This window comes from Ursus americanus, chromosome 4, assembly GCF_024610735.1.
Source record: "Ursus americanus isolate L20-20 chromosome 4, mUrsAme1.1.p, whole genome shotgun sequence".
Classification (NCBI taxonomy): Eukaryota; Metazoa; Chordata; class Mammalia; order Carnivora; family Ursidae; genus Ursus; species Ursus americanus.
Window position 1 is genome coordinate 24,175,510 of NC_142130.1, and position 11,383 is coordinate 24,186,892.

The 11,383-nt window shown below is 42.5% G+C and overlaps 1 protein-coding gene across 1 annotated transcript in view; it reads right to left on the bottom strand.

The window, feature by feature from the left end:
• Positions 1 to 11,089, bottom strand: part of BCL6 (BCL6 transcription repressor) — a 51,582-nt gene extending 40,493 nt beyond the window's left edge. The window contains exon 1 of the mRNA XM_087861488.1: positions 10,950 to 11,089. The gene's annotated coding sequence lies outside the window, so the exon portion shown is untranslated. The remainder of the gene's footprint in view (positions 1 to 10,949) is intronic.
• Positions 11,090 to 11,383: the final 294 nt, after the last annotated feature.

The window sequence follows — 11,383 nt, forward strand, 5'->3', positions numbered from 1 at the left end:
GACCTGGCTCAGGGCACACCCGCTGTGTAGGGCATAACTCTAGTCCCTCTGGGGGGAATATAAATCAGTGCCTAGAGAAAGAGATCGGCTTTACCAGGGATCCAGTGACAAGCATGTCAAACGACAAAGAAAGACAATCAGGCAAAAGCCAGTTAAAATTCACAGCCCGGGCCACAGCCTCGGGCACCAGGACTGGGTTCCGGGGCATCCTCTTTGTTTGTGCATCTTTAGTCTGAGAACCAGGTATGGGAGACTCTGTGTTCAGTCCTGTTGCCTTCTGGGTTGGATTAAGCCTCTTAGGAGGGTCATGATCTTAGCCTAGAATGACAACATTTAAAAGGGACAGCACAAAAGAGAGATAAGATGACTAAAGCTTTCATCGTAAGAGGAAGGAGAATGGATGGAGTGAAAATTGGGAAGTTTCCACTTGATTTTCAAGGACGGGGTTATAATAAAGGGCTTTGTTTTGTAATGCGGTCGTCAACCCTTTCTAAAGAGTCTCTCTGCAAGCCCAGTGCCAAACCGGAGGTCTAGTATGATTTCTCTCTATGCCTCTTGCCTTGGTTTGTCCGTCTGTACAAAGGGAAAGCTACCGCAAGGTGTTCTTTTGAGGATTAAATGCCTTAAAGCACAGTCAATGGCTCATTAGTATAAACTGTGTAGAAAGTAGGCTGTTTGATGCACTGTCCAGCTAGCCCAGCCATGTGGTAAAACATAGAACTAGACAGTTAGTATCGCTGAACAGAAACTTAGAGATCATCTGGCCAACCCCTGAATGCAGTATATGAGGGGAAGGGAGAAGGCAGGAAGTGACTTTGCCCAAGGGTGTTAAGGAAATTCGAGGCTGATGGAGTGTTTTCCAGTACGGGAAGGAAAGAGATACTGAGAACTTTGTGAGCCAGCTACTCTGCTGAGCCCCTTACAATGTAACCTTATTTTGTACTGATGGGAGACATAGGCAGGTGTGTTCATCTCCTAAGTCAAGGGCCAGAGGTTCTGAATAGAAATAGCCTCCTGAGATCAAAGAGCTAATAAGTAGATGAGGGGGATTCAAATCCTGGTTGAGTTCAATCCAAAGCCCATGCTCTTGGCCTTGCACCATCCCACCAAGTTTGGTGCCTCCTTGCAAAGACCTATTTTTCAGGGTTTCCGAAGCACCTACAGAGAACAGAGGTGGCTAGGAAAGGATTTTTATATTTTTATTTTTTTAAAAGTATGTCTATGAATCACTGTGTAACCCTCCTTTATGCAGTTCAATCTTGCAATCTAAAAAGGTTAAGTGCACAAGATGACCTAGGCCTCTTTCACCCCTCACACTGTAATTGGTACTTTACAACAAAGGGGAAATGGCTCTCCTTTGCCTCCAAATCCAAGTAGTTCTTACCTACAAAAATCACTTATTTAAAATTGTCTATATATTGTCTATATATTGTTCTTATGGCTATCTGAGGCCAGTGCAAAGAGCTATGCCTCCTATTTCCTTCCACCAGTGCCCAGTAGGTGCGCAATTAACTTTCTGGTACATAAATGTTGAAAGCAAGTATTCTGCCACATGTTATAGGCTTTTTTTTTTTTTTGCATTTATCCAACTTGTGGGCCCAGTATCCATCCATCTGTATATTTACAATTGACACAAATAAACTTATATACATAATTACCAAAACCATACCTGTTACCATGCATGTTATACATACATAGAGAGATACTTGCATATAGTCAGTGAACACCGATTAAATCTCATTATGTGGTAGACAACAGATGAGTTGCTGCGTAACTGTCACCAGTTAAAATCTAGACTGGGAGAAATAAACCTACACCTATACAGTCTACCACAAAGGAGGCAAGACTACACCATGGGGAAGAGTCTCTTTAACAAAGGGTGCTGGGAACACTGGACAGCTCCATGTAAAAGCATGAAACTGGACTCTTTCTTACACCATAACCAAAAATAAACTCAAAATGGATTGAAGACCTAAATGGGAGAAGGAAACCATAAAACTCCTAGAAAAAAAGAAGTGGCAGTAATTTCTTTGACATCAGCCTTAGCAACATTTTTCTAGATGTTTCCTCAGGCAGGAGGAACAAAAGCAAAAATAAACTATTGAGACTAGAACAAAATAAAAAGCCTTTGAACATGAAGGAAACCATCAACAAAATGAAAAGACAACCTACTGAATGGGAGAAGATATTTGCGAATGACGTATCTGATATGGGATTAATATCCAAAATATATAAAGAACTTATACAACTCAACACAAAAAACCCCGAACAATCCAGTTAAATAAATGGGCAGAGGATCTGAATAGACATCTTTCCAAAGAAGATATGCCGATGACCCCAGACACATGAAAAGATGCTCAACATTACTCATCATCAGGGAAACGCAACTTAAAACTACAATGAAATCATACCTGTCAGAATGGCTAGAATCAAAAAGACAAAAAAATAGCAGGTATTAGCAAGGGTGTGGAGAAAAAGGAACCCTCTTGCACTATTGGTGAGAATGCCAAGTGGTGCAGCCACTGTGGAAAACTGAATGGAGTCCCCCCCACCCAAATTAGTAATCTAGGTAGATAGGTAGGTAGGTGATAGATAGATGATACATAGATAGATAGATAGATAGATAGATAGATAGATAGATAGAAAGATAGAAGATAGAATATTACTCAGCCATAAAAAGAATTAAATCTTGCCATTTGCAATAACATGCATGGATCCAGAGGATATTATGCTAAGTGAAATAAGTCAGAGAAAGACAAATACCATATGATCTCATGCATATGTGGAATTTGAGAAACAAAACCAATAAACAACAATACAAAGAGACTAACAGAAAAACAGACTCTTAAACATAGAGAACAAACTGATGGTCATCAGAGGGGAGGTAGGTGAGAGGATGGGGGAATAGGGCAAAGGGATTAAGAGTACACTTACCGTAATGAGCACTGAGTAATGTAGAGAATTGTTGAATCATTCTATTGTACACTTGAAATTAATATAACACTGTATGTTAATTATTTTTTTTTTTAAATGAAAAAAAAATAGAACTACCATATGATGCAGTAATTCCACTACTGGATATTTGCCCAAAGAAAATGAAAACACTAATTCAAAAAGATATAGGCACTCCTATGTTTATTGCAGCTTTATTTACAATAGTCAAGATATGGAAGCAGTCCAAGTATCCACTGATAGATGAATGGATAAAAAAGATGTCTCACACACACACACACACACACACACACACACACACACACACAGGATTATTACTCAGCCATGAAAATGAATGAGGTCTTACTATTTGCAAGAACATGGATGGACCTAGAGGGTATTATGCTAAGTGAAATAAGTCAGACAGAAAAAATCAAATACCATATGATTTCACTTACATGTGAAATCTAAAGTCAAAACAAATGAACAAGCAAACAAACAAAAAGCAGAAACAGACCTATTAATATGGAGAACAAATGGGTGGTTGCTGGAAGGGAGCGGGTTGAGGAGATGGGCAAAATGAGTGCGGTGGAGTGGGAAGTATAGACTTCCAGTTATGAAATGAATGCATCGTGAGGATGAAAAGTACAGCATAAAGAATATAGTAAAAGGTACAGTGATAGCCTTGTATGGTGACAGGTGTGTGAGCTACACTTGTGGTGAGCATAGCATGACATGTAGATTTGTCTAATCACCATGCCTTATACCTGAAACTGATGTAAAATTGTGTGTCAGCTCAATAAATCAACAAGCAAACAATTAAATAAAATGTAGACTGGGATGCTAGTCATGTCATTTCTTATGCCACTGCTTTTAGAAAAAAAAAATCTGATGTTTAGGAAGACCTGTGGGCATTGTTCCCCAGATATATTATTCTTCTGCTCTTACTGAAAGTTTAGCTCAAAATCCTCGTTTCTTCTAAATGGTTACCATGTACTGCCATGAGAAACCATTCACAGCACAAGACAGTGGCCTAGAAGAGAGTTTGGATTCACACTTGGCACATGGGCTTTCCTTTTCACTTTTTGAATTGTTTAATAGCTTAGAGTCTATTATCTGTGTGGGCCTCTGATGTTTTAGGCTTGTGTATTATTTACTTGCCCAAATTCAGGCCACTGAGACGGCACAGTTAGCTGCTCAATTCATTGCATCAAGGTCTTTGTAAAGGCAGTTTATGGAAAGAACAAAGAAACTCTTACAACAAAGCTGGTTTCTTTGGACTCTGACATCAAATACCTGTGTGACCCTGGGCAAGTTACTTAACTTCTCTGAACCTCAGCTTTCTTATCTCTAAAGAAGGTGGTAATAACACCCAACTCACAAATGTATGTAAGGATGAAAGGAGATGTAATCACCAGAGCCTGGTGCACAGGGAACAAATAGCATTTCATTTGGGCATGAGCCATGAGCTCAGGAAGTCACATCATCCAATCCCTCCTCCCATGTCCCTCCCATATTCAAAAACCCTGATGAAGTGTTTCTTGAATTAGTCACCAATTTGGAACTCCCTCTCCTCCTTTCCTTGTCACTGAGGTAGATAATCTCTATATGAGTCTGAGTGACTATTTCAGTGACACACTCATGCATTTCACTAATCCCTACTACGTGGTCCAGCTTCCAAAGTGTGAAGCACTTTCCATCCGTTACCTCATTTGATCTTTCCAATGGCCCCCTTCCCCGCCATGAGAACGCAAGTCAGTGTTGTTTTCCTTCTTTGACAGAAGAGCAAGCAGAGGTTTAGAGAAGTCAAGTGGCTAGTCCAAGGTCACACTTCTAGATTTAGGTCTGTGACTCTGAATTCCATCCATGTGCTTTCTATTATACCAAAGAGCCATGGGATTTTTGCTACATACTTAAAGATAGACACTAGGTGCTCTGGAAGAAATAAAACCAGATAGGTAAGGGGCTGATAAAGAATGAGTCCATTAATGTAGCCCTGTCCATCCCACGGGACCCCACTCAGCCTCTACCCAGTGCCCCTATCTTCTGAGCACCCCTTTCTCAGCCTCTGGTCACTCAGATCCTCCTGTGATTCAGAGGGTCACTCAAACTCAAGTTCCTCCGTAAAGCCTTTGGCCAGCCTCCCCACCCATTTCTTCAACTAATATATCTGAATGCCAGGCACTGTGCTCCCCTGTCCTTTGGCGTTTCCTCCAAAATAGGAGGGAGAAACAGACAATACCCTTGATAGTAAAGATGAAATAGTTTTGACAATAGTAAATGCTAGAAAGGGAAAAGGGAGGGAAGAGTGGCAGGGCATGTGTTGGAGCAGGGTGCAGCGTGAGATAGGGTGCTGGGGAAGGCACCACTAGGCGGGTGACACGAAAAACTGAGAAAAGATGAAGAAGAGAACCATTTGGATATCTGGGGTAAGAGGGAACTGTGAGCACCAAAGACCCGAGCCAGAACATGCCCGTTGTGTGAAGAACAGCTAGGGGGCTGTACACCTGGAGGCTGGCATTCCTGCAGGTTCCCCTAGAGCAGAGGGAAAGAGGGCAGAGCAGTGAGAGAGGAGGACAGGGAGGAAAAGAGGGTACGTTATATAAACCCCATTGGGTACTGGAAGCACCTTCTATTCCTCTGGATGCTATGGGAACCATTGATGGCCTGGACAGGATCCAAAGTTCATTTTCACACAATCCCTCTAGCCACTCTGCTCAGATAGGCAAGGTAGGAGCACAGAGAGCATTGAGGGAGTTATTACAATAATCTTGGAGGGAGCTGATGGTGGCTTGGATTAGGAAATGGGGAGGAGTTATTCTGTATATAATTCTTAAGGCAGAGCCAATATCATTACTGGTAGTCTGGATGTGGGCTGTGGAGAAACAGGAATCAGACCCGGCTTCATTTTCTTTGGTCTGAACAACTATAACTTTGTTATTTACCCAAAAAGGAAAGACTGCAGGTGGAGCAGATTTGCAGGAGTTCGGGGCACATCAGGAGCTCTAATTTGGATGGCTTCATTAGAGCAGCCGAACAGACAGTCAGAAGGTGGTGCCTAAGTGGGAGCTAGAATTCTGAGGCTGGTGTCCCGGAGAGAAGTCTAAGCTCGAGATAGAAATCCAGGAGTTGTCAGTGTTAAGATTTTATTAAAGCTGTGAAACTGAAGAAGATCCCCAGGGAAGTGAGCACAGAGCAAGAAGTCCAATAGCTGAGCCTTGGGACACTCCTCAGTTAGAGGTTTGGGAGAAGAGGAGGCAGCTGCCAAGGTGAATGAGACATGGTCAGAGAAATAGGGAAAAAAAAAAACAACAACCCTTAATTATCCTTTCTGTGGGATCCTAACAAAACATGTCTATGCTCTTCAGGTCTTGGTTGACGTTTCCTTGATGGAGGCGGACGAGAGGCATCTTTAGAGACTCCTATCAGTTCACCACTCCCCTCTGGGCTTAGCTTCTAGCAGCCCTTCAGTTAAAACTCAAGTGGTTGTCTTCCAACTGAATCATAAAATGATCGAGTGCAAGAGACCCAAAGACTCATCTGGCTTTGCGATTTCCCAACAGTATTCTTTGGAGCAAGTTATTTTCTCTCATTATGGAGTTATTTTCTCTCATTATGGAAAGAACTATAAAACCGTGACCCTCCTTCCCTAAAAGGGTTAATACAGCCCACAGTCACAACCTCATCCCTTCTTTCTAGGAAGTATTTGTGATTTTCATCAGACTTTAGACGTTTCAGAAGACTCCAAGTGCATGGCTCTAGTCAAGAACATGCATAGGGCAGGGGGGCCAACGGGAAACACGTTGTACTCGAAGAATCTTGGCCTTGTTTCAGACTGATAGGAGAACGAAAGACACCATCTGCCACATTCCTTCTCTAAAGACCAACTGAAGGCCCAGCTCCTAGACAGGGTCATAGAAATCATCTAGTCCAACCACCTCTTAGAAAGATGAGGAACTTGGGCCTAGAAAGGCCCCAGGATCTTTGTTCAAAATCACACACCAAGTATGTTTGATCCAAGACTAAAAACCAGGTCTCAACTTGAAACTTTCTGCTCAGATTCAACTAAATTCTACGAGAATTTATTCTCTGCCTGGAAATATGCCAGGTGCTTTTAGATGTTGTCATTCTTAGTCCTCAACACAACCTTTACAACTGATATTATTATCTCCCTTTTATAGAGGAGAACACTGATGCTCAGACAGGACAGTGACATATCCAGGGTCACATGGCTGGTATGTTGGAAGAGTAGGCTTGGAGCCCAGGGCTGTTTGACTCTTAATCCAGTGCTCACTCCAGCACATCTGCTGCCTTCGTCAGCAGGGCTCATCTCACAAGGTCATGTAGACCCACAGTCCAAGTGATTGCCCCAAGACCCTGCCCTCCTACCAACAGGTGAGGCATCTCCAGCTTGGTGTGTTAGTGAGTAACTTAACTTCGAGCCCAGAGCGTGGACTCTGGGACCAAACTCCCTGGGTTTGAAGCATGACTCTACCATTTATTAGTTCTGCAACTTTGGGCTGTTTGGCTTTCCTAAGCCCCATTGTCCTCATCTATAAGATGGAAACAGGATCTACTTTCCCTCCGGGAGTTAGGATTAAGTAATGTAGTACATGTAAACTATTTACTATAATATTGGACATGTAGAGCAGATATTCAATAAATGTTAAATGTAATAGTCAATGGGTGACTTTTATTTTTTATTTTTTATAATAATTTTTTATTATATTATGTTAGTCACCATACAGTACATCCCTAGTTTTGGATGTAAAGTTCCATGATTCATTACTTGCGTATAACACCCAGTGCACCATGCAATACGTGCCCTCCTTAATACCATCCCCAGTCTATCCCATTCCCCCATCCCCCTCCCCTCTGAAGCCCTCAGTTTGTTTCCCAGAGTCCATAGTCTATGGATGACTTTTAAAAAAACCTGGAGCTCTTTTGGAACATATTGTCCAATGCCTCAAAATTCCTACGTGGAGTATGTCCGGGGCGCAGGGAAGCCAGTTCTAAAATTCAGACCTGACATGTTTTAGGAGTTTCAGTGACATATTCTGTATCAAACAGGGTTCAACTAGGAAGGAGAGACACCACAATGATATGGATTATAGGAATTAGATCTTACACAACTGATAAAAGACCAAAGGTATGTAGTGACAGTAAGTCCTAAAACCCATTTGAAATACCAATGACAAAATATTGATAGTAAATATGCATGCATGTGTATAAAAAAAAAAGGGACTGGAAAGAAACTTGCTACCATGTCCACAGTGGATATTTCTCAGTGATGGGATCACAAGAGGTTTTATTTTTACTTTCATTTATTTGCTTTCTCATTTTGTACACTACACTGATATTCAAATCCGAAATTATTTAATGTTAATATTTATTGCTCATTTTTTTCTCACTTTGCCTAACAGCTTTTTTTCCTTTAAAAAAACTTTACTATTATAAAGCTAATTGTGGGAAAGAGAGAGGCAGAAGAAAGCGTTAGAATGGACATAGAATAGGAACGCAGGGTAGATAATCACTGGATTTAAGTTAGTAAATTTAATCCTCTGGACTCTGAGAGTCCTAAAAGAAGATATTATTCAAGTGAGAACTTAAAAAAAAATGTGTGTGTACCACACACACACACACACACACACACACAGAGTCCAGGCTCATCTCAGGTGCTGACTGGATCTTACACTCCCATCTCCCTTTCCTCCTCTCTAAAATAAGAACCCTCCACAGCAGGGGTTTCCTATTGTGTCTGTGTGTTTCATTTGTCATAGCTTGAGGTCATTGGCAGATGGCAGGACTGGAGTTGGGGGGATGCTGGGTGATCACAGTGAGACCTCTAACTACTTATGAGCAGGAAGGGCAACTCCCTTGCTCATGTCATCCTGGCAATTCTGGTCAAAGAAAATCAAAGGAAGATCAAAGACAAGAAGCTTAGGCATATTCGGGCATTCTTGGTCAAGCAGGTTTAGACCAGAATCTGATATTCTAGAGAGAATAGAACAACGTCGGGCCTGGAAATATCAAAGACCATGCAGTTCAACTCTCCATTTGATTAATGGAGATGCTAAAACCCACAAAGTCAAATCATTCTGAAACCACCCAAAGCCTGGAGAGAAGCAGGGTCTTCACAATTCCAGCTGAGTACGCCTTCCACCATACCTTGATCTCTCCGAGGTCTCACCCATGATTGATTTTATGGTGCTGATAATGAGTGAAAGAGGAGGAGAGAGGGGAGGAAGGGCCCTTAATCGTTATATTTTCTCCCAGTATTCCAGAGGTGATCCAGGGAGGTGGCGATCAGTCTAGACTCTGTTAGACAAAGCTTTTGGGCAGAGCCAGTTGGCTTGATGTGTGTTCTATCTCTCACCCTCTCACTGGTAACAGATAGGCACTTGCCTAAAGTGGCTACCTGGAACTCAACAGAAACCTCATAACCAGTCATTGCTCCCGGAAAACTTTCCTACCAGTAAACTCACACATAGCTGGCCACTCAGGTAAGACAGTAACGAGCCAAGAAAAGCCAAAAACAGTGTGGTTTTGATATACAGGATTTTGCTCTTGGCATTAGTCAAGTACTCATGGGCCAGCGAATCTTCAAAGCGGTCTTAACAAATAATCCTTTTCCTTGATAGGCACTGTGCAGAGAAAAAGAATGAGAATATAATCTTTTCAAAGCTTCATTTTCTTAGTCCTTTTAGTAACTCCATGGACCTAACTCTCAAGCCTAAAAACTTAATCTTAAAGATTATTGTGTGGCACGAGGCAGCAAGGTGTAGGAAAAAACATGCCGAGCCTCAAGTCAGCAAAGTGGCTCTGTTTTGGAGCTTCCGTCTAGCAGGTGTATGACCCTAGGCAAGGCATTGCTCTTTCTGGCCCTGCTTTTCTCCAGGAAAAACTGGGGATATTGTCCATACCTGTCCTCTCAAACCGTGCTGTGTCATTCATAGCATCAACACAGTAGCTATGAAAATGTCTGGGTGTTATTATTTGCATTCCTTATTGTTTTAGTGGGAGTTACCAATAGCGTTAGCCTTCCCCACAAAATGAAGTTGGTCTTCAGGTACCAGATGCTTCTATTTCTGAGTGGATTGGATAAAGAAGTTAGAAGAAGCAAAAATAAGTAAGTAAGTAAGTGAAGTCACTCTTTTCCTGGAAAGCTCTATTATTTAATCCTCTTCTTGGAGTGAAAAATCCCAGCCACACTGTAAGGAACAGAACACAGGCTTCAGTGATGTCACCCAAGGGCTGGTATCACTTCCCTTCTTTCACTAACAGATTCAAAACCCTTGTGTGCGGGCTTGTCTGGCAAAATGTTCGTAAAACATGTAAGTCCCCTGCTTGAAAATGTACCATATTCTAAACAACCAAAAGGAAGACAGAGCTGAAGGGAGAGGAGAGAGGGCAGAAAGAGAGAGAGAGGACAGTACTCTTTGGAAGGAGCCTGATTACGGAGACTTATATTTTAGTGTAGAGCCAAATAGTTTTCTTCAAAGAAGGTCACAGCAATCCCAGACAGGAGCAGACAGGAGCAGAAACATGAGCCCTACTTTCTAACTCATGGTGTTACCACCCATTTGTGGTTCTTCAGGGAGAACGCTGGAGTGAGCCAGGCCTTCACACCCTGCCCTACAACAGCAAGCATGAACCTGGCCTTTCAGGTATAATCCTTCTAGGGATAGGCCTATCTCCCTGGCCTTGGGTTCTTCTGCCTGGAGCCAGGGTGATTGCTGAAAAGATTCTGAACCCTTTGGATCCACACAGACCAAGCTGCTGTGCCTACCAATGTTGCATGGTATTACTCCTTAATCCAACCGGGCCAATCAACTCAGACCTACAGTGAGTGGCAGGAACCAGTAAAAGGAGGGGGTGGGTGGTACAGGACTTTCGAAAGAGCCTGAGAAGAGAGTTAGGGCAGGAAACCTCTTCAGTAGCTCCTTTACTATGCCATTCTTTAAATCCCGAGTCACTCTTCACACCCTGCAGTTCAAACCGAGACTCCACCAACTTACCAGATCAGGATAGATGCGGCAAAGGCTGCCCCTCCTACGACTATGACAGTTTGACACGGTGTTCTCCCAGTTGCATTTCAGATCTTCCCATGAACCTCCTTTCCAGTGGTCAGTTCTCAGCTGGATCAAGAAAGACCAGCCTGGAATAAGACAAAGCCAGCGATCATTAGCCAGTGTTTAGCCTTGAGCAGTGCCTGTGTAATTATACTAATCGGTTGATTGATGCAGGTTCGGTTGGGAAATACTGCATTTTAAGGAAGTGCAACCTTTTAACTTCTGAGTTGGAGCAGGCAGCAGGCCAAAAGGAGAAGGACTGGATTATTATAGAACAATCCTTTGAGCCATGGGCACTGAGCTGGGTACAAACCAAGTCGGGTCTAGAAATTCTCAGAGGATCCAGGGAGAAGTGAGCAGGCAGGTAATTGTCAGGTACC